The sequence below is a fragment of the Condylura cristata genome, unplaced genomic scaffold (genome assembly GCF_000260355.1).
Source record: "Condylura cristata isolate star-nosed mole 26May11 unplaced genomic scaffold, ConCri1.0 scaffold00021, whole genome shotgun sequence".
Lineage (NCBI taxonomy): Eukaryota > Metazoa > Chordata > Mammalia > Eulipotyphla > Talpidae > Condylura > Condylura cristata.
In genome coordinates, this window is record NW_004567122.1 from 34835585 (window position 1) to 34863057 (window position 27473).

At 44.2% G+C, this 27473-nt stretch overlaps 1 long non-coding RNA gene across 2 annotated transcripts in view; it reads left to right on the forward strand.

Annotated features, from left to right (window-relative positions):
- Window positions 1-27473, forward strand: part of LOC105853922 — a 58184-nt gene that overhangs the window by 18859 nt on the left and 11852 nt on the right. Inside the window, exons 2-3 of one of the 2 annotated variants that reach the window (XR_001145664.1) lie at window positions 17257-17378; window positions 19320-19411. This is a non-coding gene — a long non-coding RNA (uncharacterized LOC105853922). The remainder of the gene's footprint in view (window positions 1-17256; window positions 17379-19319; window positions 19412-27473) is intronic. The other variant, XR_001145665.1, reaches the window with a different exon arrangement.

The window sequence follows — 27473 nt, forward strand, 5'->3', positions numbered from 1 at the left end:
GCTTTGACTTTGATAGACATTATTGGCTTGTCCTCCAGAAAGGTCGTGTCTGATGCAGCCAGCCGAAAAAGTGGGAGTCTCTTTCTGGTCTGCATTTCCAGGACCTCTTTTTATGGGTTCCCTCCTCTCTTTCTTTAGCCTCTCCTCCACTATTCAGACTTCATGAATCCTGCTTCTAGCTTTCAGAGGGATCATTGTCACACTCTTTCCTGCGGCCCCAGTTTCTACTGTCACCTTCAAACTTTGCTCAGATGCCCCCTCCACTGAGACAGGTCTCTGAAGCTGAGTGGGCCAGTGACACCTTCCTCTGTCACTGTCTTCCACAGCCCATGCCATTATTACAGCGCATGCCAAATTTATTAGTATGCTTTAATTCCACGTATTACTGCTCTGTGTTTCCTCAGTGAAAACTGTTAAGCACTGTTAAGACACACCAGGCACTGTATTAACCTCTGTAAAGGTAACACTGGGGAAAAGGCAGAATCCCTGCTCCAGAGGAACGTAGGGTCTCTGATGCTGCATAAGCAAATATCTGTTCATTTTAATAGTTTATTTAACCATTACAGAGCTCACTTGAACTTTGCAGTGAGCTGTACACTGGGATGAGGGAAAGTATGTGCACACCACAGAGAGGAAGGAATACACACAAGCCCGTTCTCATTTTTAATGAGTCTGCCTTCCTCCCTGCCCCTCTCTCTTCCTCTCTCTTTCTGTCTCTTCCTCCTTCCCACCCTTCCTTCCTGTCCTCTGCCCTCTCCCTGTCCCTTCCTTCTGCCTTTCTTTACAAATGGGTAAGGGAAAATGATTTTGCCAGAGTAAATGGCAAAGGCTAAATGCAAGACAAAAACTCTCATCTTGCCTTTTGCTTTTCAGATAACACATTTCACTAAGATCCAATCAGAGAGATACCAAAAAGTGATAACACGTGCAATTTACAGGTTCCAGAGGGCACAATAATATGGTAAAGGCAGAGGAGAAAAGCAGCAGTAGAGACAGGGAGAAAAACTTGACATGGGAAGAAACAAATACTGAAAAGTTAAGCTTAACCATGCCAGGGCCAATCACTTAACTGAACTAGATGAGAATTTTGAGCTGCACATTTTCTTGCTTACCCGATTTGAAACCCCAAACCTATCAGAAGAGCTTGATCCTTAATGTAGATTATTATTTTATAAATTATTAAGGAGAGCAATATCTCTCCATTTACTGAATGTCATAACAAAAGAGATAGGAGGGAAACCAAGACATTGTCTACCCAAAGAGCCCAGCATTTGGACAGTGTAAAGTCACTAAATAATTCAGCAGCTATTTGAAAGTATAGTGTTTTGTAATTTCGATAGAACCATCTTAGTCTGGCTCTCTGTAGTGCAGAATTTTAAAAAGATGCTCGCCTTTTGTGAGGATCTATTTCTAGGAGAAATGGGAGTTGGGTGGAAATGCAGGGCAGGAGGAAGAGGCTGTCTAATTAGAGAACCTGGTGTTTACTCTGATTTTAAACTTTCATGAGACTGCAAGAGTGAGGTCTAACCATTTTCTAGTAATATTTTTGATTTCTTTCTCTATGCCCACACATTTGTGCTCTAACTATGCTTATCTGTGCCCCGTCCTGGGGGAGTGAAGCTGAGTGTACATGGGGATTGTAACATGCACCAGAGGAGCGTGGAGCCAACAGATGCAGCCCCGGTCCATGTGGTGAGGTTGTTGTGTTCTCCTCTGGCTTGTTCAGAGATGGGAAACAGCCGCTCAGTAACCCCTGGGAGAGGCTGCACTCAGAGAGGACCGGTGGAATGAGGCGGATCCGAAAGGAAGTCATTATTTATGATTGTTTTTTGTTGGCTTACTGAATTCTGACCTTACTGCAGAGAGGGTTTCATGCAGTTTGCCATGGTACACAAAATCAAAATACAACACTCTGAGGATCACTGGGAGGCAGAGGAGTATTAGAAATACGAGCACCTCTGGGTTAGTGTTTAAGCCACCCTCATTGACTGCATGATCTTGGCCGGCAGTTTCATTTCAGTTTGCTTCTCTTTGTGGTACTTTAAGATGCGGTCAGAGGGCCATCCCTGATGGTGCAATGGGTTAGGAGGCAGCCATGCAAATTAGCCACAGCTGCCTCAGTGTGAGTTCGATCCCCTGCCCCAGAGGTGATCCAAATGGCACAGCAGACCTCTCCTTTCCTGCCCACTGCTCCCCTCAGCAGTGTACTTCATCTATCTGCCTGTTCTTCCCCCTGCTCTATCCCTGGTGAATCTTCTCACTGCCCCTGGTCCCCAGTTCTGTATGCAAAAATAAATAGGTCTTTTTAAAAAATGTGATAAGAACACATCATTGCTCCTAGGATTGTCATAGGGTCACACCAGAAAATTTTGTTAGACAACAGACCAATGCTTGGCCTGTGGTAAGTGCTCAGTGTGTACCAGCTGCTACTCTTCCTTTGCCCTAAGCCCCCTTGACCCCAAGAAATAGCGAAGGTAAGTAGCTAGTTACAGAGAACACAGCTCTGTGTTTAATGTGGCTATTGAGTGAGGGCCTCTGCAAGTGCTTATTGGCAAGACTGACTCCTGCGGATGAGTTATGTAAGTGGCATCCCAGAGGTCCCGCATGGATGCAAACCAATTAAGTTAAGCACTTACCGCAATCACAAGTGCAACTCATAGGTTTAAAAGTGGGAAGAGAGTATACGTGAACTTGGCTTTGCAGTACTTTGCTTTGTCAACACCGTTAGAAATACAGCCTGTGAAGCTTCACTCTCCTAAATTCTGGAGTGCTTTTTGTCTTGTGAATTGCAGAACTCCGGATCTGTTTTTTAGTGTTTGTAATCTTGACCACTTACATACAGTCTTAAGACTCCATTTCTTTAGCCACAAGAAAAAAAGATCAATGTGGGAAATAGAAATTACCCTTGGAATTTTGAGGCACTAAAGGATTTAACACTGGGAATGAAGTATACCTATAAAATTGTTGAAAGTACTGAAGGTGTGGGCTGTCGGTGGGCATATAGGAATGACCCCCAGAATATCTATGACTGTTGTCACAAATGCCACAGTGAATAATCGGTAGCCTGCCACTGGAGGAAGCCTGGTCCAGAAGACACGAGTGTGACATCCAGACATCGTGAAGCCTCCAGTAGCTGTGCAGTTGTCAGGTTAGTGGGCCACCGAATACCTGACGCCAGCACTATGCTGCCCTTGGAGCTAGTGATGAAATATCGGTATCTTCATCCTCTCTCCTGCCGAGTTTAAAACTGCAAACATAGCAGAGATTGCCTTTCACTACATCTCAGTCTCTACATTTTACGTGATGCATTTCCTTTGGGAAATCTACTCACTTCAGTGCCATAGCTGCAAGGGAATCTGGAAATAAGTTATTGCCTTTCTAGACTCTCAAAGACAGGAGGTTACTTCACAGAACATGGAAAGTGATGTCAAGTACCAATTGGCCAAACCCAGAAAATGGTAGCAACCATGTCACACAACTATTGTAGAGATTTAAAAGATAATGAAATAGTTTGCATACTATCTAGCAAACAGTAGGTGATCAATCAATCGTTTCCATCATTGCTACTGAGTGACATTCAAGGTTCCGTCTCCTAAAAATATCTCAAAAGAATCATTCTTTTTCAGATGAAAGGCTGAATTTCCATTTTTCCTCTATTCAAAGCCCATGCTCTGCATCCAGGACTCTCCCGTCCTGTTTCCTTAGGCCAGATCTATGATTCTCTGCCCCTCCTTTAGTGAGACCTGAGCAGAATAAATTGCCTGACTTGATCAATCTTGGTTTCATCTCCAGTCAGTACTGTTCCCACTTCATATGCAGGCCTAGGCCTTGGAACTCTATACTAAGCATGGGGTTTATGGCCCCTCTTGTCACCAAAGAAACGATACGTCATTTAGGTAGAGGGTGGACAGCACTGAAAGTTCCAAGATAAAACTAACAAAACAGGCTGGTCTGAGGTAACACAAAAGAAAAGATGTATCTTCCATGTCCTCCTGCCACCATTTTGTTATTGAGGCTTTTCTTCTTTATGTACTGAACAATATAATAAAAAGTTGCTGTTTTATTTATAATCATAGTAGACCTTCTCAGCAAACCACATTTGCTCAACATTTCATTTTACTAAGGTTCTTATAAAGTGGCCAGTTAACTCAGGGTTGTTGAGCCTGCCTGGGCCTCAGCCCAGCTCGATGGAATCACAATCTCAGGGTTACAGGTGGGGTCTGGGAATAGCTAGAGTTGAGAACTACAGGGTTGACCACCTCACTGATAATCTAATTTGGATTGCATGTTTATGTTGCACATTCCTTCATATGCTGCTGTAAATAGGGCTTTCTAATTCTCGGTCACCAGGATCACCTGCAGGCAGTGCTGTTACTCACAAGACACCTCCAGGCCCCATATCAGGACAAAGGGGTGGGTAAGACTTGGGGGACAGGCAGTTCTTCCTCTCGGGTTCTCTCATTCACCACTCGCAGGTGACTGATTCTGGCAATTAATATTTAATTCTTGGTAACAAGGAATTTTAGTCTATAAAATGAAGCTATCATTTACTCTCTATTCTGTGTAATCCTGGGCATGTTACTGAACCTCTCTGAGTCTTTATCTCTTCATTTACTCATCAGAGGTGATAACAGTAGCTGCCTCAGAGAGCTGTGCTGTGCAGGCATATGTCACACACACACACACTCACACACACACACACACCTATGTATGTGTATGTATGACTATAGGACTGATGATTTACATATTTTGCCCAGTAGGAGTAAAAAATAAATTTGAGCCATTATTATTATTGTTATTATTATTATTATTATTATTTTATTTTACAAAAGTTTATTTTTACATCATTTTGTACATTTTTTTTCCATCTCAATTGTAATCCCCGCGGGTTTCCCATCACTAAGTCACCCCATTATTACTACTATTGAATTACTTTTTATTCATTGGCAGAGTGTTTAGAAGCTGTTTGAAAGCTAAGTGGTACCAACTGGTGGAGAATAGTAGGAAGGAAATAAGCATGTCCTCTGCAGCCATCCCTGAAGCACTGCACAGCATGGAATGACTTCAAGGGACGTTTCCAGTGAGGATGGCAGGAGTAGGCTTCCCTTCTTGGTTGACTTGTCCCAGCAGAATTGCTCCTGCCTGCAGGCGGGGGGTTCAGGGGAAGGGGGAGGATGTTCTGTATTGTTTGCCCCACCACTTTTCTCATAAACTGAGTGGTAAAATTCATGAGATGGATAAAGCCAACCTTGATGCAAAGAGAAAGGGGGTGATGGAAAGCCCAAGATGTTCTAAATAGCTGATGTTCACAACAACATGATGGACACTTTGGAAATGGGAAGCCATTTCTGGGTAGTCATAAAAAAAAGTGCTGAAGTAGACTGATATGTTTGTGTAGTAACTGAATGAAGTTTAACAAACACTTCATATGTGCCGGCACTCAGGTAGTTTCTTTTTAACATTTTTTAAAAAAAGATTTATTTATTTATGCACACCAGAACTGGGGTACAGGCCCAGCAGGGGTGATGATGAGAGGATTCACCAGAGACAGAGTGGGGAGCAGGACAGGCAGATGTACTGAAATACACTGCTGAGGGGAGCAATGGTCAAGATAGGTCTGCCACACCATGTGGTCACCCCCCACGCCCCCACCCCACCGCTGGGATCGAACTTGTGCTGCAGTGGCTGGGGACAGCTTCATAGTACTGTGCTTTAACCTATTTTGCCACTAGGGAGGGCCCTGAGTTAGTTTCTTAAAGTAAAAGATAAAACAGAACATAGACTCAGCCCTCTAGTAGTTAGGGACCCATGGGGAGACTGAGAATAGAGGAGATAATTATTAAATAGTCCTCTTGGAGTATTACTTTAGGAGTATTTGATAACATTGAAAGAATAAGGGGACGTTAAATTAAAATTTTAGGCTCTGGTGGTGCAGTGGGTTAAAGTGCAGCACTATGAAGCTATATGTAGCCACTGCAGCACAAGTTCAACCCCCAGCCAGGGAGCTGACCCACATAGTCCGCTGCTCCCCTCAGCAGTGTATTTCAGTAGATCTGCATGTTCTGCTCCCTACTCTGTCTCTGGTGAATCCTCTCACCCCCTGCACTTCTAGCCTGTACCCCAGTTGTCATATTCATAAATAAATAAATCTTTAAAAAATTAAAAATATAAAATAGTAAATGACATGTGAAATGTAATTCTCTTGATTTTAAAATATGCCTAGATAAAGGATAAAAAGGAATAAAGACTGTAAAGATGCTAGCTAGAAATTTAAAGGTGGTGTTTTTTGCTCTAGATTTTTCTCCTCCGATTCTCTGATTTCCAAATTTTAGTTATTTATTTCCTTAAAAATATATATACCTGTAGGCCTTCCTGGTGGTACAAGGGGTAAAGTTTAGCATTGTAAGCTATCTGCGTCCCCAGCCAGGGAGCTGACCCCCCATTGCATGGCAGACCTCTCCTTACCCGCCTGCTGCTCCCCTCAGCAGTGTACTTCCTCTGCCTGTTCTGCTCCCCACTCTGTCTCTGGTGAATCCTCTCATCTCCCCTCACTTCTGACCTGTGTCCAAGTTCTGTATGCATAAATAAATAAATCTTTTAAAAATTCAAAATAAACTTGTATTTATATTAATCACATATTTACATAATTGTACACATATTTGTAAGTCAATTACAATTTGTCTTTTTAAAATTAGCAATATATATTGAAGATGTCCTCTGTAAGTACTTTTTAAGGTATAATTGACATATAACATCATATTACTGTCAGGTTATCTAATCTAATGATTCAGTATTTGCATATGTTATAAAATGATCACCACAGTAACTCAAGTGTAACATCTGTCCCCAAACATCATTACAACTTTTCTTTCTTCCAATGAAGATTTTTATATATTTTCTGAAGAGTCTGCAGGTAAATTTTTTTTTAAAAGATTTATTTATTTGTGATACAGAACTGGGGTACAGGCCAGAGGCTCAGGGGCAGCGGCGACAGTCTTCACCAGAGACAGAGTGGGGAGCAGAACAGGCAGATCGATGAAGTACACTGCTGAGGGGAGTAGTGGGCAGGTCAGGAGAGGTCTGCCAGCCATGTGGTAACCTCTGGGGCAGGCGGGAATCAAACTCGTGCAGGAGTGGCTTTAGCTTCTTAGTGCTGTGCTTTAACCCTCTGCACCACCAGGGAGGGCCAGGTAAAATATTTGTAAAAGATTTCCTGAAATCAAATGGAAATGATCTACATTTGCTACCCCCAGCTTCATATCAGCTCAGGTTTTCTGAAAGTAAAAAACTGAGACACACAAACTTGAGTGAAGGTGTTTTCTTTGGGACGTGATCCCAGGAAGGTGGGCTGAAAGAAACACAAAGCAAATACAAAGCAAAGCTACTATGTAGAGGATGCTCTTGTGAGCTGGAAACCACTGGAACAACTGGAGCTCAGTGTTCCTGGGAGTCTCCAAGGCACCATGTGGTAAGCTCTGCTCAGCTGAAGTGTCCTTCCAGAAGATGCACAGTTCTTCAAGGACAGTTCTGCTCAGTGATGGAGGATTACTCTTGGAAGCTTGAAGTCCTCCCAGCTTCCAGGTTATCCTGTGCTGTACAGTTTCTTGGCCTTGGAGAGAGACCCAGTCCTGTTGTTGGTGAGGTCTACTACTGCACTGAAATCAGGTGTTCAAGTCTTGGCGGCCACACAAAGCCTCTGCTACCTATTTCTACATAAGGTTTTACTTCAGAGTTTACCAACAACTAAGAAACCTGGAAGGTGGGTTTAACACATTGGAAACAGCACAGAATTATGAGTTGGAAACAAATCCAAGGAGTTGGATGGATAGATCAGATTTCAGGAATTTAAACAGTGAGATGTCCATGTTAAAAGTATATACACTTTTCCAAACAAACAATTGCAAATGCAAAATATGTAAAAGAATATGAAGACACTGGCCAGAAATTTTAAGGTGGCGGCTTTTTGTCTAGATTTTTTCCCCTTCTGTTCTCTAATTTCTAAATGTTGTGTTTTTTTATTTCCTTTAAAAAACAAACTTTGGGCCCTCCCTAGTGGCACAGTGGGTTAAAGCATAGCACTATGAAGCTGTCACAGCCACTGCAGCACAAGTTCAATCCCTGGCCAGTGAGGTGACCCACATGGTGCAGCAGACCTCTCCTGACCCGCCTGCTGCTCCACTCAGCAGTGTATTTCAGTCCGTTGGGAGCCTGTTCTGCTCCCAACTCTGTCTCTGGTGAACCCACCACCTCTGGCCTGTACCCCAATGCTGTATGTATAAATAAATATTTTCAAAACTAAGCTTAATTTGCATGAACTACACATTTATATAATTGCACACATATCTTTGTGCATGGCCTAACAAAAGAAAATTTCATGCCACAAAGTACATGTGGGTTTGCCTTTAGCTGAGGCATAAAACACAAATGGACAGAAATTCCATTCCATCTCACACTGCAATCTCTGTATTGAGTGAGAAGGACAGATGGCATGGCACCTCTGGACTAGCCAGGCAGGAATTCTGCCCCAGATGGGCATCATCCTTGACATGGGGTATAGATAAGTGGAGCATGGGAATGGGGAAGCCACCAGTGTTGGCCCTGGGAGATGGGAGACTTTGGGCTAAAGGAAGTGAGGATGTGTAGCCTAGAAACTATAAGCCTCCAGGAAGAAGAGAGAATGGGAGGCTTGAGTGCTTGCTTCACATCTTGCAAGGACCCTTGAGGGCCCTGAGCATCTGCGGGGCAGGAGAGTGATCAGCATGGGCTGTTAGACACCCAGCTCAGTCAGGATTCCTTTCTGATGTCTGCTGGGTTGTACTGATGTCTGTGTCCACAGACAGGTCATCTGTCAATGAGAACAACAGTGATACTTATGTCATGTGGGTGTATGTGATTAAAGATGCATAGATGGAAATTGTGTAGCATGGTTTGTGCCCTGGTAGACGTGCTGAAATAACAGTGATAACAGAAACGGCAACAAAAAAGGAATTAAACTTAGTCTCTGAGGTTCAATAAACTGTTGAACTAAGACCACGAGATGCTAGTGATGTCGTCTTCACCAGCAGAAGGCTACTGGGACCTTCAGAGTGGTTCCAAAGTTGGGTAAGCTGCCCTCAGGATGGTTTGCTCTGCTCTGGACATAAGCAGTCGGTCAGAAGGTCTCTGGCTTGGAGGAGATTCAGGAGCTCTTCAGGTCTTGTGTAGGGCGTTTGCGACAGGGAGTCACCAGTGGCGAAGGTTTCCATGGGAACCAGGAGGGGCTCAGAATTCTGTCTGTGGTATCCCAGAGGAAAGAGACAAGTACTGAAGCAGACTCCCCATAATAGTATGCATTTTTTAAAACTGTCTAATTAAATATTAACCCCAGAGACAACATTAACAGGTCTCTTATGTAAACTTTGTGCATATTGTAACCATCCCGGAAAGGGCTTAGGTAGAATGTTCCAAGGAAGTTAAATCTATATACCCGTCTCCTTCCTCCATGTCATCACTGACAAATGGACAGAGGGCTGCCTGGAGTTCACCTTCTCTGGAGCTTCCTTAGTCATCAGAGGGGTCCTCGCGTGGTGTTTGAGAGAGATTGGGGTGGCGGCGTCAGTGGGAGCACCTAGGGTCGGGCTTGATTTTTTGTCTCTGATGCTTTTCTTTTCGCCTTCCTTTTTCTTCCATCTCCAGAACCCCAAAGTTCTGGATTCTCAGGAAGGAAGGATGGCAAGAGGCAGAATTTGTGGGTCGTAAAAAATTAGTGGTGAATGGAGATGGGAGCATTTATTAGAGTAGCTGGGAATCAGGAGATAGTTTTGTGCCTTCGTGCTATGATCTTGGGCCACTCCGTAGCTCTCCCTGGACTGCTGGGGGGTCGGGGGAGTGGGTGCGCACTTGAAGTATGTGGATTTGAATAACTCGCTGAGGATAACTCATTGGTACTTGGGCAAGCCTTTTTTTTTTTTTTTTATTTGTGCATACAGAAGTGGGGTACAGGCCAGAGGCTCAGGGGCGGTGAGAGGCTTCACCAGAGACAGAGTGGGGAGCAGAACAGGCAGATCTACGAAGTACACTGCTGAGGGGAGCAGTGGGCGGGCCAGGAGAGGTCTGGCTCGCCATGTGGTCTCCTCCGGGGCAGGCGGCAGGCGGGAATCGAACTCATGCGGAAGTGGCCTAGATTCTCAGTACTGTGCTTCAACCCGCTGCGCCACCAGGGAGGGCCATTGGGCAAGCCTTTTTGAGCATCTCCTTTATGCCTGGGATCCCATGATGAGCAAAGCCCAGGAATAGCTTTGGAGGAACTCACAGTACAGCTCAGAGGGGCTCCCTCTGAGACAGCTGTATCCCTTCAAGGTCAAAGATGGCTTTCGGGGGCCTGCAAAACCTTGTCTTTGCACCCTAAATTTATGAGTATATGTATGTAGTAGGTGGGGAGGGAGTCCTCAAGGTTCATTAAGTTCTCATAGGGGTCACAGTCCTTGGAACAATGAAGAATCCCTGACCTCCTGGGGTTCTCCCAAACCTCTCCTCTGTGTGCCGCTTTAACATTTCCACTTGCATAGCACCTGTGCGTATTTTCATTTTTCTGTAAAATTGTGTAAAATTGTGTCTACTTTAACAACAATAGCCATGGGGCTTTGATGGGTGATTCCCTTCCCCCTTTCTTCTTTCCCTCCCTCCTTTAAAATTCAAACACATTCACTAAAATATAGGGACACTGAACATTTCACTAGCAGCGCACTTCCCAAACCCGGGCCTGGTGGTTCCCCCTCAACATCCCAGCTGCCAGTGCTTTCCCTTCACCTTCTGCCTCTGGCCCCTCCTCCCCAGACAGTCCAGGGAAAGCTATTCATGTCCCTCCTTTCCGCAGTCTCCCTTTGTGATCACTGTCTGAGGCAGCTGTTCCCAGACCCACACTGCAGCAGGGGACCCCGAGTTTCCACTTGCGGGTCCCCGTCCTGCTCTGGGCCACGCCGCTGGCCTTGCCGCTGCCTGGCTGACGGTCTTGTGAGTGACAGGGGCTGGCGGAGGGCTGGCAGTGAGTGGAAGTGGTCCTGACACCCGAGCTGTGTGCGGCGCGCTAATTACACTGATGTGGGGTCTGGGCGGGCGGTCCTTTGCTCAGAGGAAGGATGTGATGCAGGCGCAGGGAGCGAGCGGCACTACAGAGGAAACGGGGGATCGGCAGCACCTAGGCGCATCCATAATTTATAAAATGCCAGCAGCAACAAAGGCAAAGAGGGACCAGAACCAGGAGAACAGAATAGCATAAAGCTTTTTAATGGTCTTTTTCTATTAATGTCAGATGGGCGACCGTTTTCAAGTGGGTGGAAGGGTTCCAAGGCCCCCATAGTTCAGTCACAAAAGCTAAATGCTGCCATTTACCCCTCCTTGCCCAGTTTGACAGAAGAGCTAGCTGTGCTAGAAGCCCAGGGTAGTGTTTGAGGATCAAGGGGGCTGCGGATTCTTCCAGAGAAGCTGCCTGCTCGCTTCTGCGCTTCAGCAGCAGTATCGAGACCTGCTGTGTCCTCTTATAATAACTTCATTGGCAATTTATACTCAAACAGCTGCAGGAAGGCCTTCAGAGAGTAGATTTTAAGAACACAGGCCCTGGAACTCACCAGCAGCGAGATCTGGTAAAATTACTGCTGCTGTGTTTGGGTTCATTTATGAAAAGGAAGTGATAAAATAATTAACTTCTTGACACCACCCTTCAAATTTGGCAATAATGTTCATAAAGTTACCTAATAGAATATGTGATTGTTAGTAAGCACAAAGTTTTTTTTTTTTTTTTTTAAGATTTATTTATTCATTTAGACATACCGAACTGGGCAGGTGCAGTGAGAGGATTCACCAGAGGCAGAGTGGGGAGCAGAACAGGCAGATGGACAAAGTACACTGCTGAGGGGAGCAGCGGGCAAGTAAGAGGAGGTCTGCTGCGCCATGTGGTCACCTCCAGGGCAGGGGATCGAACTGGCACTGAGGCGGCTGCAGCTTGCTTGCAGTGCTGCGTCCTAACCCATTGCACCAGCAGGGAGGGCCCAACACAAAGTTTTTAACAATTTCAGAGTGCTTTCAAATTGAATCTCACTTTCCTTATTCACACTGTACCAGAAGAACTGCTATGTTAAAGTTGTGTGTGTGTGTGTGTGTGTGTAATATGTATATATGTGTGTGTGTACATATCCCATGCACATTAAACATTTGTTATTGCTATGTAAGTATCCTGAAGCAACTATTTTTTGAGATTTTTTTCTTGTTGCTACATGTAGTTCCATTTCACTTACGACTTGTGCTGTACAGAATCCTGTAATTGACTTTTCTGATCTTATATTGCTCTTCAAAATATGTGGGAACTAGGCCATCCAGCTCCTTTGCTTTATCCATAGTTATACTTTGTCTAAATTTCCCTTTACTCTTTTACATATTTTCCACTTGACTTTCAACCCTCCAGAAGTATCTTTCCCACTGGATCAAGATGTACTAGGCATTAGAAATAAGACCAAAAAAAGCCCTTGATTGTCTTCCTACATGATTCCTGTAGGTAGGTTTTCTTTTTTAAAAAGATTTATTTATGCATATGGAACTGAGGTACAGGCCAGAGGTGCAGGGCAGTGAGAGGATTCACCAGAGTGTGGAACAGAACACGCAGATGGATGATGTACACTGCTGACGGGAGCAGCAGGAGGGTCAGGAGAGGTCTGCTGTGCCATGTGGGTCACCTCCGGGGGGTCAGGGATCCAACTTACACTGCATCCCAACCCGTTGTGCCACCAGGGATGGCCCCCATAGGTAGGTTTTCTCTAAGAGTCCCCTCCCCTTAAATCTGGTAATAGTTGGGAATCAAAGCTGTCTCTTACGCCTAAAGTATATTCCTCACAAGTAACCTAAGTCAATTGAGTAACAAAGCTGGAAAAATAATCTTACATATTTAGCCAGAAAAGGCAAATGCTCTCAGTTACACTGAAAGTAATCAAATTTGTACAGAGGTCTGTGTAGATGTTTTAAGATGAGAAGGAGTTCAAGGGCTCATGGATGAATTTAGGTTCATCCAAACACCTAGGGTGACAAAAGGAAGAAATTGATGCCAGAGTAAATGTGCACTATCCTCAGATCATTGATCTTTAATTTGAATGCCAAGGTGACTCATTCCAGGCTGCTGTAACAGAGCACCACAGTTTGTGGGACTTAAACAACAGAAATTCACTACCTCTCAGTCCTGGAGTCTAGAAGTTCTAGGTGTCAGCCAGTTGGTTCCTTCTGAAGTTTTGCTGTGGTTTTAAAGATTCATGCTAGTAATAAGAGTTCTACTAGCTATTTTTTTAAGGTTTGCTTTTCAAAAGTATTCATTGCTGTGTCTGCACAAGAACTTGTACATGGATGGTTGTAGCAGCATTATTTGTAATGGCCCTAAGGTGACGTCAACCCAAATGCCAATAACTGATAAATGAATAAACAAATTATGTACTCCCATAAATGGAATATTATTTAGCCATAAAAAGAATGGCGTCTACATATAAAAATTAAAAAAATAAAATGGAATGAAGTCCTGATGTGTGTTTTAACACACACTTGAAATGTTGTATTAAGTGACAGTAACTAGACTAAAAGGCTTTATGGTATGATTTTGATATGGAGTGTCTAGAATAGACAAAGCCTTTTACAGGAAGGACATTAGTAGTTTCCAAGATCTGAGGGTTGAGGAATAAAGAATGACTACTTATACAATAGGGTTTTTTGGGGGGTAATGATGAAAATATTCTGAAATTAGACTGACTGTCACACTAAAACACCAAGTAGTAAACCTTAAAAGAGAGAATTTTATTTGGATTGTTTCCAGGAAAAAAAAAAGATTTACCTATATGAGCAGGGTCCCTTTAATAGTTTTTTTTTTTTTTTTTTGGTACTTTGAAGGACATCTATATGCATCAGAATTTTAGGGGTATGTATTTCCCAGAGTGGGATTTGGGGTCCTTTTTTGCATTTCTCTTTTTTCTCCAAATTGTCTATATTAAATATTTTCTAACTTTACCATAAAAATACGTCTTCAGGGCCCTCCCTGGTGGCGCAGCGGGTTAAAACACAGCACTGACCCCTGAGCCTCTGGCCTGTACCCCAGTTCTGTATGCACAAATAAATAAATTTAAAAAAAAATGTCTTCAGAACTTGTTTTCAGTGTTGCTAACATAGCTGGAAAATGAAGAGCAATAACTGCTAACATTTATTGGGTGCTGACTCTGTGTTAAGCGCTGTGTGTTGTGCTTTGTTTGTTAAGAATTAATGTCTGTTTTGCAAATGTAAAAAGCAGGATTCTAAGATGCTAAATGGTGTGCTCAGCGGAGATATAACTAGTAAAGAGTGACTAGTAAAAATGACTCCGGTTGACTCAAAAGTTAGAGCACTTTACTGCCATATCATTATGCTTCCAAAGAGTTTGAGAACAAAATGAAGCCATTCTGAACTTATTAGCCACTGGGAAAATGGCTGTCAACTAATCTAACAAGAGCAAACAAAACAAACGCCCACATCATTTCCACGCATCTTTCCAGAAACACATCTGTTCTTGCAGGAGGATAGAGAAGAGTCATATTTACCTATAACCATTTTGTTCAGTAACTATTTCTCCATGATTGAGTTTAAAAAAGAGACAGATCTTGGCATTTCTTTTGGCACACAATTAAGTGATGACTGGGATGTCTAAAGGGCCATTGTAGTCTGGGAGAACAATGAAGTGTGTGAGGTTATTTACTACAGAGACATTAGGATGCTCAGCCTACATGTACCCAGCACAAAGAAAAGTGGGTATTTGATAGCTCTCCAGTTCCTCTGTCTGGGGAATCAGCCAAATGGAATCATCCAGACTCAAAACATACTTTGGGGTCTGAATTTTCTATTTCAGCTGTCTCCACTAATCAGATGAGTCAGATAAAGGAAGCGAGGAGCTCAGATGCTCCATCCATCAACTTCCTAGCCTGAATTTTGGAATTTGAAACTCCAGCTCAGAAGAAGGAAGAAGATTGGCTAGAAAGATGGCAAGAATTTGTTCTACTATCATGTATAAAGAGTCACCTGTATCTTTAAACCCAGGAAAGACAGAGGACTGTGGCCAAAACTGGTGCCTCAGAGAAACACCAATCACTGCAGCCATATTGACTTTTGACTTAAAATGTGAACTCTTAGTATAAACAGTAGCCTTCTCTCCCATACTCTTGCCAGCCTCTCCACACTCATCTCAACTGGTGTTCTCCTGCCTCCCTTTGCTTTCAACGTACCCGGTCAGCTTTCTCATAACCTGCTCTCCATCTCCAACAGCCATTCACAGATACTCATATTGCATGAAGTGATTTTTGTCCCTCCTGGTTCTCACTTACCCATGCTCAACTCTCACGTCTCTTCTTCCTGAAAGCCTTTCATGAGCTTCCACTACCCATCCTCTCCCCATCAGCTGGGTTAGTGCCTGCGTCGTGTGCTCAGGTAAGTCTATTTCTCCCCAGTCATATTCCTCATCACAGCATAGTGAAATCACAGGGAAAGAAAGGTCTCTGGTTTCCCAGTCTTTTTTTTTTATTATTATTTAAAGATTTATTTATTTATGCATAGAAGAACTGGGGTACAGGTCAGAGGTGCAAGGGGTGAGAGCATTCTCCAGAGACAGTGGGAACCAGAACAGGTGGATGTACTGAAATACACTGCTGAGGGGAGCAGTGAGCAGGACAGGAGAGGTCTGCTGTGTCCTGTGGGTCACCTCCCTGGCCGGAGATGGAACTCGTGCTGCAGTGGCTAGTGATATCTTCATAGTGCTGCACTCTAACCCTTTGTGCCACCAGGGAGGGCCTTGGTTTCCCGTTCTTTATATATTACCTCGATCGTGGCCTGTGCTCATTATACATCTGTTGAATGAATTAATAACATAAATGAATATAAGACAACTTTGATGCATCATTCCTTATCACTTACCAACAGTACAAAAAGAGGAAATATTTAAATGGGAGCAAGGGGAATTTCATTGTTATTTGACAAAAATTCTGTAAGCTTGAGTAACTAAGTATTAGTCTCGCTTTCTGAGGCATGGTGCCCTTTCCTTAGGAAATGTAAAATGTGAGAGGGGATGCTGCCAGAAGAAAGGACTGGCTCACATCTCCAGATCTATGGTGATCCTCCTTAGTCATGAATTTTTTTTTTTAAAGATCTATTTCACTTCTTTATGCATACAAGAGTTGGTGTGTAGTCCAAAGTTGCAGGAGTATATATGTGTGTGTGTGGACTCATGAGAGACAGAGTGGGGAGCAGAACTGGCAGAGTGACTGAAATGCACTGCTGAGGGGAGCAGCAGGTGAGACAAGAGAGGTTTGCTGCACCATGCAGGTCAGCTCCCTGGCCGGGGAACTAACTTGTGCTGCAGTTGCTGCAGATAGCTTCCTACTTCTGAAACTTAATCCCTTATGCCACCAGGGAGGCCCATTCATGAAATGGTTACCACATTTGGTTTCTGGCTGATACATTGAAGTGTCTTTTTTTTTAAATGACATTAATTTTTTTTTTAAGATTTATTTATTTATGCATGTAGAACTGGGGTATAGGCCAGAGATGCAGGGGTGGTGAGAGGATTCACCAGAGACAGAGTGGGGAGCAGAACAGGCAGATCAACAAAGTACACTGCTGAGGGGAGCAGAAGGTGAGACAGGAGACATGCTGTGTCATGTGGGTCATCTCAGGGGTCTGGGATCGAATACACACTGCTCTCATCCTCTCAATAGGCCTGTGGATCAGTTTGAGGTTTCAACATTTGGCTCTCTCCAAGGGTACTAGTAGTAGAAATCATATTAAGAATAAAGTTTACCGAACATTTATGTACCAGACCCTATGCATTATTGTGTGGTTCATGGCAATCTTGCATGACAGGTGTTACTATTTTAAATATGAAGAAACTGAAGCTCAGAAAGGTTGAATAATTTCTCGAAGGCAGTACAGCTAGTAAATGTCCAAAATGGAGAATGAGCTGCAATGATAGAAGAAGCATATTAATTTAAGTATGTTATATATAACATTACTTGTAAGTAATAGGAATATTAAGTAATCCAAGTATTTAGATTACTATGGGGATACTAGTATAATCCAAGATCCAGGAGAAAAGTCAGTCTCATGAAATGACAGCTGAGACCATTACTTCTTTTCTAGTCAGAAAATAGGTGACACACCCCTCAGAAAAATAACACTAATTTAAGTCTTCCCCCTGGTTCTTTGATTTAAAAGTTCTTGATTTTTTCAAAGGAATAGTACTCTGTAGGGAAGAAAGAGGCCAACAGCTCTGTTCAGTGAGAAGACTCAGTGGGCGCTGGTGTGCTTTGAGGCATCAGAAGAGACTTGACTCACCAAAGAATTTTTCTCATAAAGTATGTGTTCTGGGCACCAAGATTGCTTCAAGCTTGCTTGCTTATAGACACACATGCATGTATGCGTGTATATATTATGTTGAAGGACAAACCCTGCATGTGGCACAAACTAAATAACCCAAGAGGATCTAGAGTGAAAAGTAGCTAGGTGTCATTTCCTGGAATTGGCATCTGTCTCTAGTCCTGGGTGAGTCCTCCCAGATCTCTGCCTACACAAGCATGTGGGTGAAATGCGGGCTCCATGTGGAGAGGGTTCTCTGTTTTCAGAATACATCCAAATGCATCTTCTCCTTTCCGATTCACTCAGCACATAGCTTAGCTGCAGAAAGAGCTGTGTGAGGTGCCCTTCTTATTTGTGGCCTTCACAGCACACGTCCAGGCTCCTGAGATACTGGATGAGGTCTGGGCTTCTTTGCTCCCTCTGGAAGAAATGTGAATAGAAAATGCCACATTAAGTACTTAGTCATAAAAAATGAATAAAATGGAGGCCCTCTTTCCTAAGTTGGGATTTTTAACAAGTAGTGATCCTTGAATTCCCTTTCACAGCATGTCTCACCCCTCATCTGGACTCAGATGCCAGCTGCATGTGCCATGGTCCGAAGAAGGACCTGTGGGTCTCCCCTGGCAGATGCTGCCACTGTTTTAGCCTGAGGGCCCTCCAGGCAGCCCCTGGCAATATTTTTAATTCAACATCAAGCTTCAAGTTGGAATTTGAAAAAGAGGGGGAAAATGACAAGATGTCAGTGTCTCAGAACCTAGTAAGGAGGCCTGTAATGTACCCAGTCTGGATTGCTTTGTGCTCACTGAAAGTGACTGTACCCCATCACAGGGATCCTCAGGGATACTGGGGGAGGTCTGTGTCTTAAGGAGAGAGCTTTAGACCTGGTCAGAGAGCTTTTCAAACAGAGGCAGGTGGAAAGCCGGCCAGGGTAGATTCTTAAGTGCAAGGGGAAAGTTTGCAAAGCATTGTATATTGAAGGCTCATCTTTGGAAAGAAAATATGTTTGTGCAGTAAAAAGACTGAAAGGCTATATCCTGGAAATTCAGGAAGCTAAGATTGTATAATGTTTTAAAGGCCTTCTTTATATCTTTCTCTATTGACGGACTTTTATTTTTTGCAAAAACCTTGACAACCACAAACATGCTATCTATATAAAACCCGAGAGTGAGTAGGCTGCTGTTCCCTCAGGGAACAGACACCACAGACACCTGGAACAGAAAACAGCAAGTCCTTCGGTGTCCAGGCAGCTTGGGTCAGGGGTCCCAGCGGTGTGTGGGCCTGCAGTATACCCTGTGCGTGTGAGCAGGGTATAGTTAGGCCTACATCCTCACAGAGCATCACTGTTCAGCACTACTTGCTCGTCTCATCTGATCCCTCAGCATCTCAGGGAGGTATACAGAGCTGTGATGGGTATTCTCAGCTTGAATATCAAGAAAGCGGGGCTCGGACAAATTTCAGAGGTAAGCAGGAGACTGGCACTGAAGCCATGTCTTTAGACTTGAAGTCTGTAGCCTCCATGCTTTGAGTGTGCTTTGAGGAACAATCTTGTGAATGCCTGACTGTAGATTGCTCCGTGGGGTTGATCATGAAAAAAATTCTTCTCTAGAAGCAAAAGTGTAAACGGGGAACTCATCTGGGGACAAATGCTTCTGGGGGAAGGGCATTACCAACCCCCCATAGCTGCATGGCCAAATAATGTCTGAGGGTTGCTGAATGGTGCTGTGCTGACTGGCCTCCATCGAAGATTTTGTCGGATGTTAAGGGACCAAAATTTCAGCGGGGCTGTCTCTTGATGTGGATTTAGCTCTAGTGCCTGATATTGACTTACTCCAATGGGACACCCTTTGTTGATGAACCAAAGAATGAATGGACGTGGATGCATTTAGTTCAGGATCTGAGACCGGTTCTCACACTGTTCATTCCTGTGTCTCATCGCCCAGACCTGACACCCTGCTGCTGATGAGAACTTGGATCCGGAAATGAGTGGAATGGAGAGCAGAGGCAAGGGAAATGTGGAGAGCATAGGGAGTAAGTAAGTGAAGAGAGCGGTAGGTAATAAAATACAGCATGTAAAAAAAATTAATCCTTTTGCTCCCCTATGTCCTAGAAAAGGAAAGCAATTTCCCCTCAATTCTAGCTACTCTGAGCACTATCTATAAAAATAAAAAATGGGGACTGGAGTTGGTTGTTGTCATTTCAAATACAAATGGCCATGTACATTCAGCCTTTATGGCTAGATAACTTCCACTTCCAGTGCTCGGTATTTATTGGCTTTGACTTATTGATAGAACATCCTGGGGCCTGAAGTCCTCCTTCCCACAGAGCAAAGACACCATCAGCAACCGCTTTCTCCTCTCAACCCATGAATAATAATGTGGATGATGATGGTGGTGTTATTATTATCATTTGGTATTTAGCCAGCGTCTTTCCCCGAAGTACTTAAAGCACTTTATAGGCATTGCCTTATTATTCCTCACAATACCTCCCTGGAGATAGGACGAGAACAGAGATTTGATTTCCATTTCACTGAGAGGAGAAGCTAAGACCCAGAGCAATGAAAGGGCTGCTCCAAGGTCACCTGAGAAACGGGGTTGAGGTTAGGAGAAGAACCAAGGGCTCATAATGGCTGTTTAAGGGCGCCTTCCCACCCACCACAGGGAGAATGAGTCATTAGCTCATTCACTGAGTTGTAAGTATAATGGGACATTAAAAGGAAATTTTGGCTGAGGTACATTCTAAATTGAGGTGCTGGAACAAGATACAAACATTTTCAAAGTAGGTGACTGAGAACCCCCGCACTCACTTCAAGGGTATAAAAGGGCTGTTAGTGGAGATTAGAGGTTTTTCGATAGGGTTTCTTCACCTGAAAGGGTACTGTGGGGCAGCACCTCACCTCAAGCCTGAGAACAAGACTTTAGGGAGACCACTTAAAGAACTTGCAGTGAGTCTCCTGCTGTTCTTGGTATGTAGGGGACAGGTGAGAGCTGAATCTGAGAAAATTCTAAGAGCATGAGGTTTTATGGAGAGGCCTGTGGTGCCAAGTGATGACCTGAGACTTGGGAGATAATTGCTCTCCCAGAGCTTCACAGAGCAAATAAAGCAACAGGATTCTCCATGGTCAGATGCGAACAGTGTGCGAGAGAAAGGTAGTGTGAAGTCTTCGTAGATTCAGCCTAAGCCCACCACCAGAAGGTGCAGGGGGCCTTGGAGAAAGAAGCTGGAAGTAGAATCCAAGATAGCAGGAGGCTAAGGTGGAACCATGAGCCCCCGCCCCCCATGAACAGGAATGCAATTGTTCATGCCAAGAAAACTGAAGTGAGCCATCTACATAGATGAGTGTCTCCAAAGAACCCAAGAAAGTCCCTCAAAAGCAGAGTTGACTTCCCACTTGCACCAAGTCTAACGGTAGCTGTGTCAAGTGAGAGCTTACCTTTCCAGTTAGCTCTTCTTCCTCAGCCCCCACTCTCTGGGTTCCCATGCAGGAGTTAGGGAAAAGGGTGGAGAATTTGAGGTACTTACAGAGGCCCATTCCCCAACTCAGGCAGAAAGTAGGGAAGGAGGAGCAAACATTTAATTTTAAGCCAGATTGGGTTTATTATTATGATACATACTGACTGGGCACTTAATTACCAAATTGAGACCATATTAATTAAAGTGAATGAAAGTTACCTAAGAAAGAAGAGAAAAGTCATGAGACCTGACTTTTCATCCACTCTTCCCACAGGACAGATTTACAATGAGGGGCCAAATTAATGTAATGATTGCATTCCATGAGATGGAATGCACATAACCAATGCACAGGGCGGGGCTGTGCCAGGACACCAAAATGCTGCAAATTCATGATTACTAGTGAAATGCTGCCTTCTCCTCCTTAGTCACACATTTAAGGCCTTATTTTTCCAATCTAATCAAAAGCTGCATAATATGGGTCAACTCTCAGCACAAATGTTAGGCAGACTGAGCTGGGCTGGTTGAATTGTGTTTGCCATGGACTGGGTGGTTTGGATGCCATCCTATAACAGAAAAGTATGCAGTCAGAAAAGTACAATTGAGGAAAGTAAAATAAGGGCACTTGGCTACTGCAGGTATCCATTTAAGTTGCCCGTGATAAAAATATATGTTACTAGCCAGTCCATATCCTATGGAATTTCACTGAGTCCTCATACAACTCTATGAGGTAGTCTCTAATACATCTTGTTTTTTTTTTTTTTTATTGGCTTAAGCAATTTGAGGCTTAGAGAGGTTATATAACTTAACAAAGTTCACACAACTATTGCAGGGATGATGGTAAAAACCAAAAAATAGATCTGAAAAACTACCCTCACTGAATTCTACTGCCAGTCTTCCTTATGTATCATTCTTGTGCTAACCTAGTGTGATATTAGTGCATGCCTTTTCTGTTTTACCCAATTTATTGTGTAAGTATTTTGCATTCAGGGGCCATGACCATCCCATCTCTATGTCTTTGTGGGGCCTGGCTCAAGAGCATGTGCTAGATCTAAACCCAAACTAAATGTTGAATCTGTTCACTCCCCTGCAACTCCAGTTCAGGCTGCTAACATTTCCCCTGAAGAGCTATACATCAACTTCTGAGTGTCTCTGCTTCTACCTGTGGCACCATCAAGGTCCACAGTACAACTGCAATGATCTTTTTGTACCATGAATAATATTTTGAAAATATTTAAACCAGTGTTTCATTCTTTTTTTTTTTTTTAAAGATCCATTTTTACTTGTGCATACAGAACTGGGGTACAGGCCAGAGGCTCAGGGGCGGTGAGAGGCTTCACCAGAGACAGAGTGGGGAACAGAACAGGCAGATCGAGGAAGTACACTGCTGAGGGGAGCAGCGGGCGGGCCAGGAGAGGTCTGCCACGCCATGGGGATCGAACTCATGCAGAAGTGGCCTTAGACCCTCAGTGCCGTTCTCCAACCCGCTGCGCCACCAGGGAGGGCCAGTGTTTCATTCTTTTTCCCATAAGGAAGCATCTCACATAGGTCATCGGCTACTGTCAGCTGTGGAAGGGGTGAGTGCTGATGTCACTCATAGAGGAAGGGAAGGAAGTGGGAAGTCCACATCAGAGGAGAGGAAGTCAACCCCTTCCTCTGCATGGGCTGAGAGGAGAAATTGGGAGTGTAGTGAAGTAGGAGTGCCTGATCTCCCCTGGCAGATAGATGACAAAGAGACGCTGATCTTGCTCCCTGATTCTGATTTGGTCCAAAGGAGGGGACCACGTGGTAGGGGACCACCTAGCTAATGTGGAACAGCCAGGTCGGGATAAACTGGAGGCATGGTAGAAGAGCTAAATCGCTGAAAATCTAGCCTTGGCCCTGTACAGTATGAGAAGTGTCTGGAGGTTCCCACTTGGCTGTGGAGGGACGTCATGTCGCTGTTTGGAAAGCCCACACCAGGTGTAATGAGAGCCAAAGTCAGCTCAGTTGGACAGCAGCAGCAAGGTCAGGTAGGGATCAGTCAGCTGGATTGGGGTACTGTGGATGGGGAGCCCTCCTAGGGAGTCGCAATGCTTACCTGCACCTGGAAGCAGGAGAGCAAAGCGCTTTCCTGCTGCAGGAGCAGGGAGGACCCAAGATCTCACAGGACACCTGAGTCAGTCCAAAGCTCACTTCCCACCATGAGGATTTGTGTGCAAGCTCCCCCTCCCCAGGGGCCATTGTGGAGAGAAAAAAGGCTAATAATGCCTTACAGAATTTTCTGAAACTGAGAGAATAGTGAAAAGTCAAGTTCTTGCTCCAATTAGGAAAAGTTTAAAGGGTGAAAGGCAGGAAAGAGACTGCATTTTCTTTGCATACCTAAATGCAGTTGAGTAAGTCGTCCAATTGCAAGTAAAATAAATCTGACTCTTTACCAGGCCTACACAACTCAGCAGCATCGAGGCCGCATCACACTCCGCAACCTCATCTCTGACCTGGAGTCAGTACTTGGAGCTTGTGAACCTTTCCCTAGGGGCTTACATTTGCTGTCTGCTCTCCCTGGCATCCTCTTTTGCCACATTCTCACAACTGGACTTTCCGTCTCTGCAGGTCTCAGCTTAAACATCAACTCCCCAGCAGTCCTTCTTGCTTAGCTAGTCTAACATGTCTCTCTCCCTTGTATGTTATCCTCTGTCTGGGTCCTCTGTTTCCTTTAGAGCAATTTGGAATTATTTTGTGTTTATTCATTTACTCATTCACTGCATGACTCCTCATTTAAATTCTAAGCTCCCTGAGGATTGTTTTACTAATAAGTATCTGTGGAAGGGAGGGAGGGAGCAAATTTCATTAACGGATATCTCCAGTGAATGGAACGGCCTAGTGGTTCTCATATTCTTGAACTCCGTAGCAGGTGCTATCACCCCACCTCAGTTCCCTACCAGGTCAGTGCGCCATTTCCACAGTTGCTGTAGATGCTGGCTACTCTGTTTCACTTCCCTGTATTCCCAAAACGGCTATTCCAGGTTGCAGAGACCTCCAGGTGGATGCTTGGAAGGTGACAACCCACCCCAAGGGCAATCAGTGGATGGCATTTAATGACTCAAAGGAGGAGCGCAACATCCCAGCCCCTTTACCTGCCGGGACAACCTCTGAGATGTAACTCATGTGGAGCTCCGGGGGTGCAGGTCTCCACGATATTTCTTCCCAGTTCTTTCACTTGGTCTGTCCTACTTTTCTCGTCCCTGCCCCTTCCCCATTTCTTCTGAGGCTGCTCCCTCAATAAATCACTTTTACCAGGACTCCCACCTCAATCCCTTCAGGAACCTGACCTTAGACTGGCCGTTTCATGACAACTAGTTGGCCGTGGGAGATGGTGAGCAGTGGGTAGAGTTGACGCAGGGGCCAGAGCATTATCAGCTTCCCCTTCCCTGTCTTTCCCACCCTGATTCAGCCAAGCGGGTGCCATGGACATGCCACTCACAGCACCATCAATTATTGAAGATGCTCCAAAGGAGGGAACGCAAACGAAGATGAAAGATTCCCATGGAAGACAGACAGGTCTCACTGCTCAGGGAGGACCTGAGCTATCATGTCTGGGAAAAAAGCATTTTGGTTTCCTGCCGTGAGAAAGCTCCACATGCTTTAGAGGCTGAAGAAGCAGCTCTGACAATGACAGGAGAGAGCAGGTGGGGCTGATGGGTCCTTTTCATCCCCCTTCTTGCTGATCAAGAGGCAGGTGCTGTAAACTGATGGCAAGGACTGAGCCGGTATCAATCCTCTTTTCATCTCCCCTGCTGTTTTTTGGAAGCAGGAAGGAGTGGGAAGACAGCCAGGCCAGGCTGTCAGGAGGGTGGAAGCCTCATAAGGCCCCTCCCTGAGGGAGTCTAGCCATGGTCTTCAGAAAGGACAGCCACACTTGTGTGAGGGTGATGGCAGTCATCCTGACCCATCTCAGAGCTACGTCAGGGTCAGGCACGTGCAAGCAAAGGAAGGAGAGTAAATGCAGGCTGAGTATGAAATTATAGCTGGATCACTTTTTTTTTTTAAATAATAGTTTATTTTTACATCATTTAATGCCTTTTTCCATCTCAGTTGAAATCCCTGTGGACTTCCCATCACCAAATAACCTGTGTGCCATCACCATAGTCCAGTGCACTCCCTCCAGCCCCATTTAAAAAAAAAAGTTTATTTTTACAACATTTTGTGCATTTTTTCCATTTCCATTGTAATCCCTGTGGGCTCCCCATCACCAAATCGCCCGTGTGCCATCACCATAGTCCAGTGCACTTCCCTCCCCTCACTGTTTTTGATCCCATTCCCAACTCTACCCCCATAAAATGTCTCTGGTATACAGCTGTTCATTATTATTATTACTTTCTGCCCTGGTCCTGCTATGAGTGAAACCATCTGGTATTTTTCCTTTTCTTTCTGGCTTATCTCACTAAGCATGATCTTTTCCAGCTCCATCTATGTTGCTGCAAAAGGCATGTGTTTATTTTTTTTTTGGTTGCAGAGTAATATTCCATTGTGTATATGTACCACATTTTTTTTTAAAGAGATTTATTTATTTATTCATACAGAACTGGGGTACAGGCCAGCGATGCAGAGGGTGACAGAATTCACCAGGAACAGAGTGGGGACTAGAACAGGCAGATCGAGGAAGTACACTGCTGAGGGGAGCAGCGGGCGGGCCAGGAGAGGTCTGCCACGCCATGTGGATCTCCGGGGCAGGCGGGGGTCGAACTCATGTGGAAGTGGCTTAAGCTTCTTAGTGCTATGCTTTAACCCACTATGCCACCAGGGAGGGCCTGTACCACATCTTTTTAATCCAGTCATCTACTTTGGGGCATTTGGGTTGTTTCTGTGTCTTTCCTATTGTAAATAAAGCAACAATAAACATGCCCCCCCCCATTTTTATCCCATTCCCCACTCTACCCCCCTTAAAATGTTTCTGGTATACAGTTCATTATTTCCCCCCCCGGTCCTTTATTATATCTGGACCACTTTTAAAGGGACATTTGGGCAAGGAAAAGTATACGCTAGTGCTTATATGCAAGGGAAAAAAACTCCACAATAAAAGGTGAGACCTACCATTTCCCATACATGGTTGAATCTTAGCATGCGTATACCAAGTGAAAAAAACATAACTTTCCAAACTTCACATAATCAATCTCTAGTTAAGATATTCTAGAAAAGACAAAAAGCATAGCAATGGAGAACAGATCAGTGGTTACCTGTGATGTTTGGGGCTATACCATGTTCACCACAGTTTACACATTCACCAAGTACACTTATTAAGAATATATCGTGATACAGACATCGCACTGGACACGGTAATAATTCCCAGTCCCAACCTCCATCTACCCCCACCTCCAAAGCTCCTGTTTGGAATAGAGACTGGTGGGAGAGGGTGGTCAGTAGCTGTTTGTGGAATGGAAGAAAAAATGGGTAGATAGTCTGTTAACTGGATTCAGTAGATAAACTGTTTGTTTGTGAACAAGAGGTCTTGGGCAAAACAACTTAAACTCTGTGAGCTTCAGTTTCTTTGGCCATAAAGAATATCTACTTACCGGGTTTGTCACACGTTTTGAACAGCTCTGATGTGCACAGTGAATGGCACAGAGCTGGCACTTGCAAAGGGCAGCTATCAGTCCTAAGCTTTGTACTTTTTTTTTTTAATGACAAATGAGCAGTGAATTCATCTGCGAACAAATAAGATAAAAATCTCAATTTTCCTGACCAATCACTGAAAAAAAAATGTCAAAAGGTCATTCTTAGTTGTCATAAACCCTAAAATAGCAACTTTGAAATAAAGGAGGCAGCAATGTCACGAAATTCTGTGTGCCTATTCACATCGATTTCAAAAGACTCAAAATTAAACGATTATAAAAAGGTCTTTGAGAAATACCATTAAGGGAAGAAAGCAAGTAATCTAATTATGTATTGCATGAATTACACTAATTCGAACCCAAATTTAATATAAATGTATTCATTTATGATAAAAACCTAATGATGGTTTAAAAGCCGCCTATTCAGTTTTGATTTTAACATGAAATACTTATCCCCTCACACAGATTTGATGTGATGTGTCTATGAAGGTCTATGAATATTCATAGCCACTGTATGAACTACATGTCCGCATCCATATCACACACTTCTTACCCCCCCTTTTTCCTCTGGAAAGAAAATCATTAAAGCATAGTTGAACATGGAAAAGCCAACAGTTCCTTGAATAAAAGTTGCAGCGTCCAGAGGGCCTGCCACTCTAACAAATTGTTTGTTTAACTCGTTTGGGATGATGAGGTTGACAAGCCAACATGAGGCTTAAAAAGGAAATCTGCCAAGGTGGCCCGTATGCCCGGGGCTCCCGTGCAGGAAATCTCAGAAGTCCCTGCGCTGTGCTGGAGGCAAAAGCACACTGGGCTGACGACCCCCCTCCCGAGCTCCTCCCAACCTGGGGCTCTGAGGGAGGCAGTGCTCTGTCTGAGCCCCATCTGGCTCCTCCAGCCCTCCCTATCGCCTGGTGGGGGGAGATGTCCCAAGTGAGTCTGGGGTCTTGGGCAAGATGCGTGCTCTGGTCCTCATTTTTCTAAGTTGGCTAATGATTTCCAGATATTAAAAACAAACTCTATAGCAAATTCTTTTGTGTATATAACAGGTGCGCA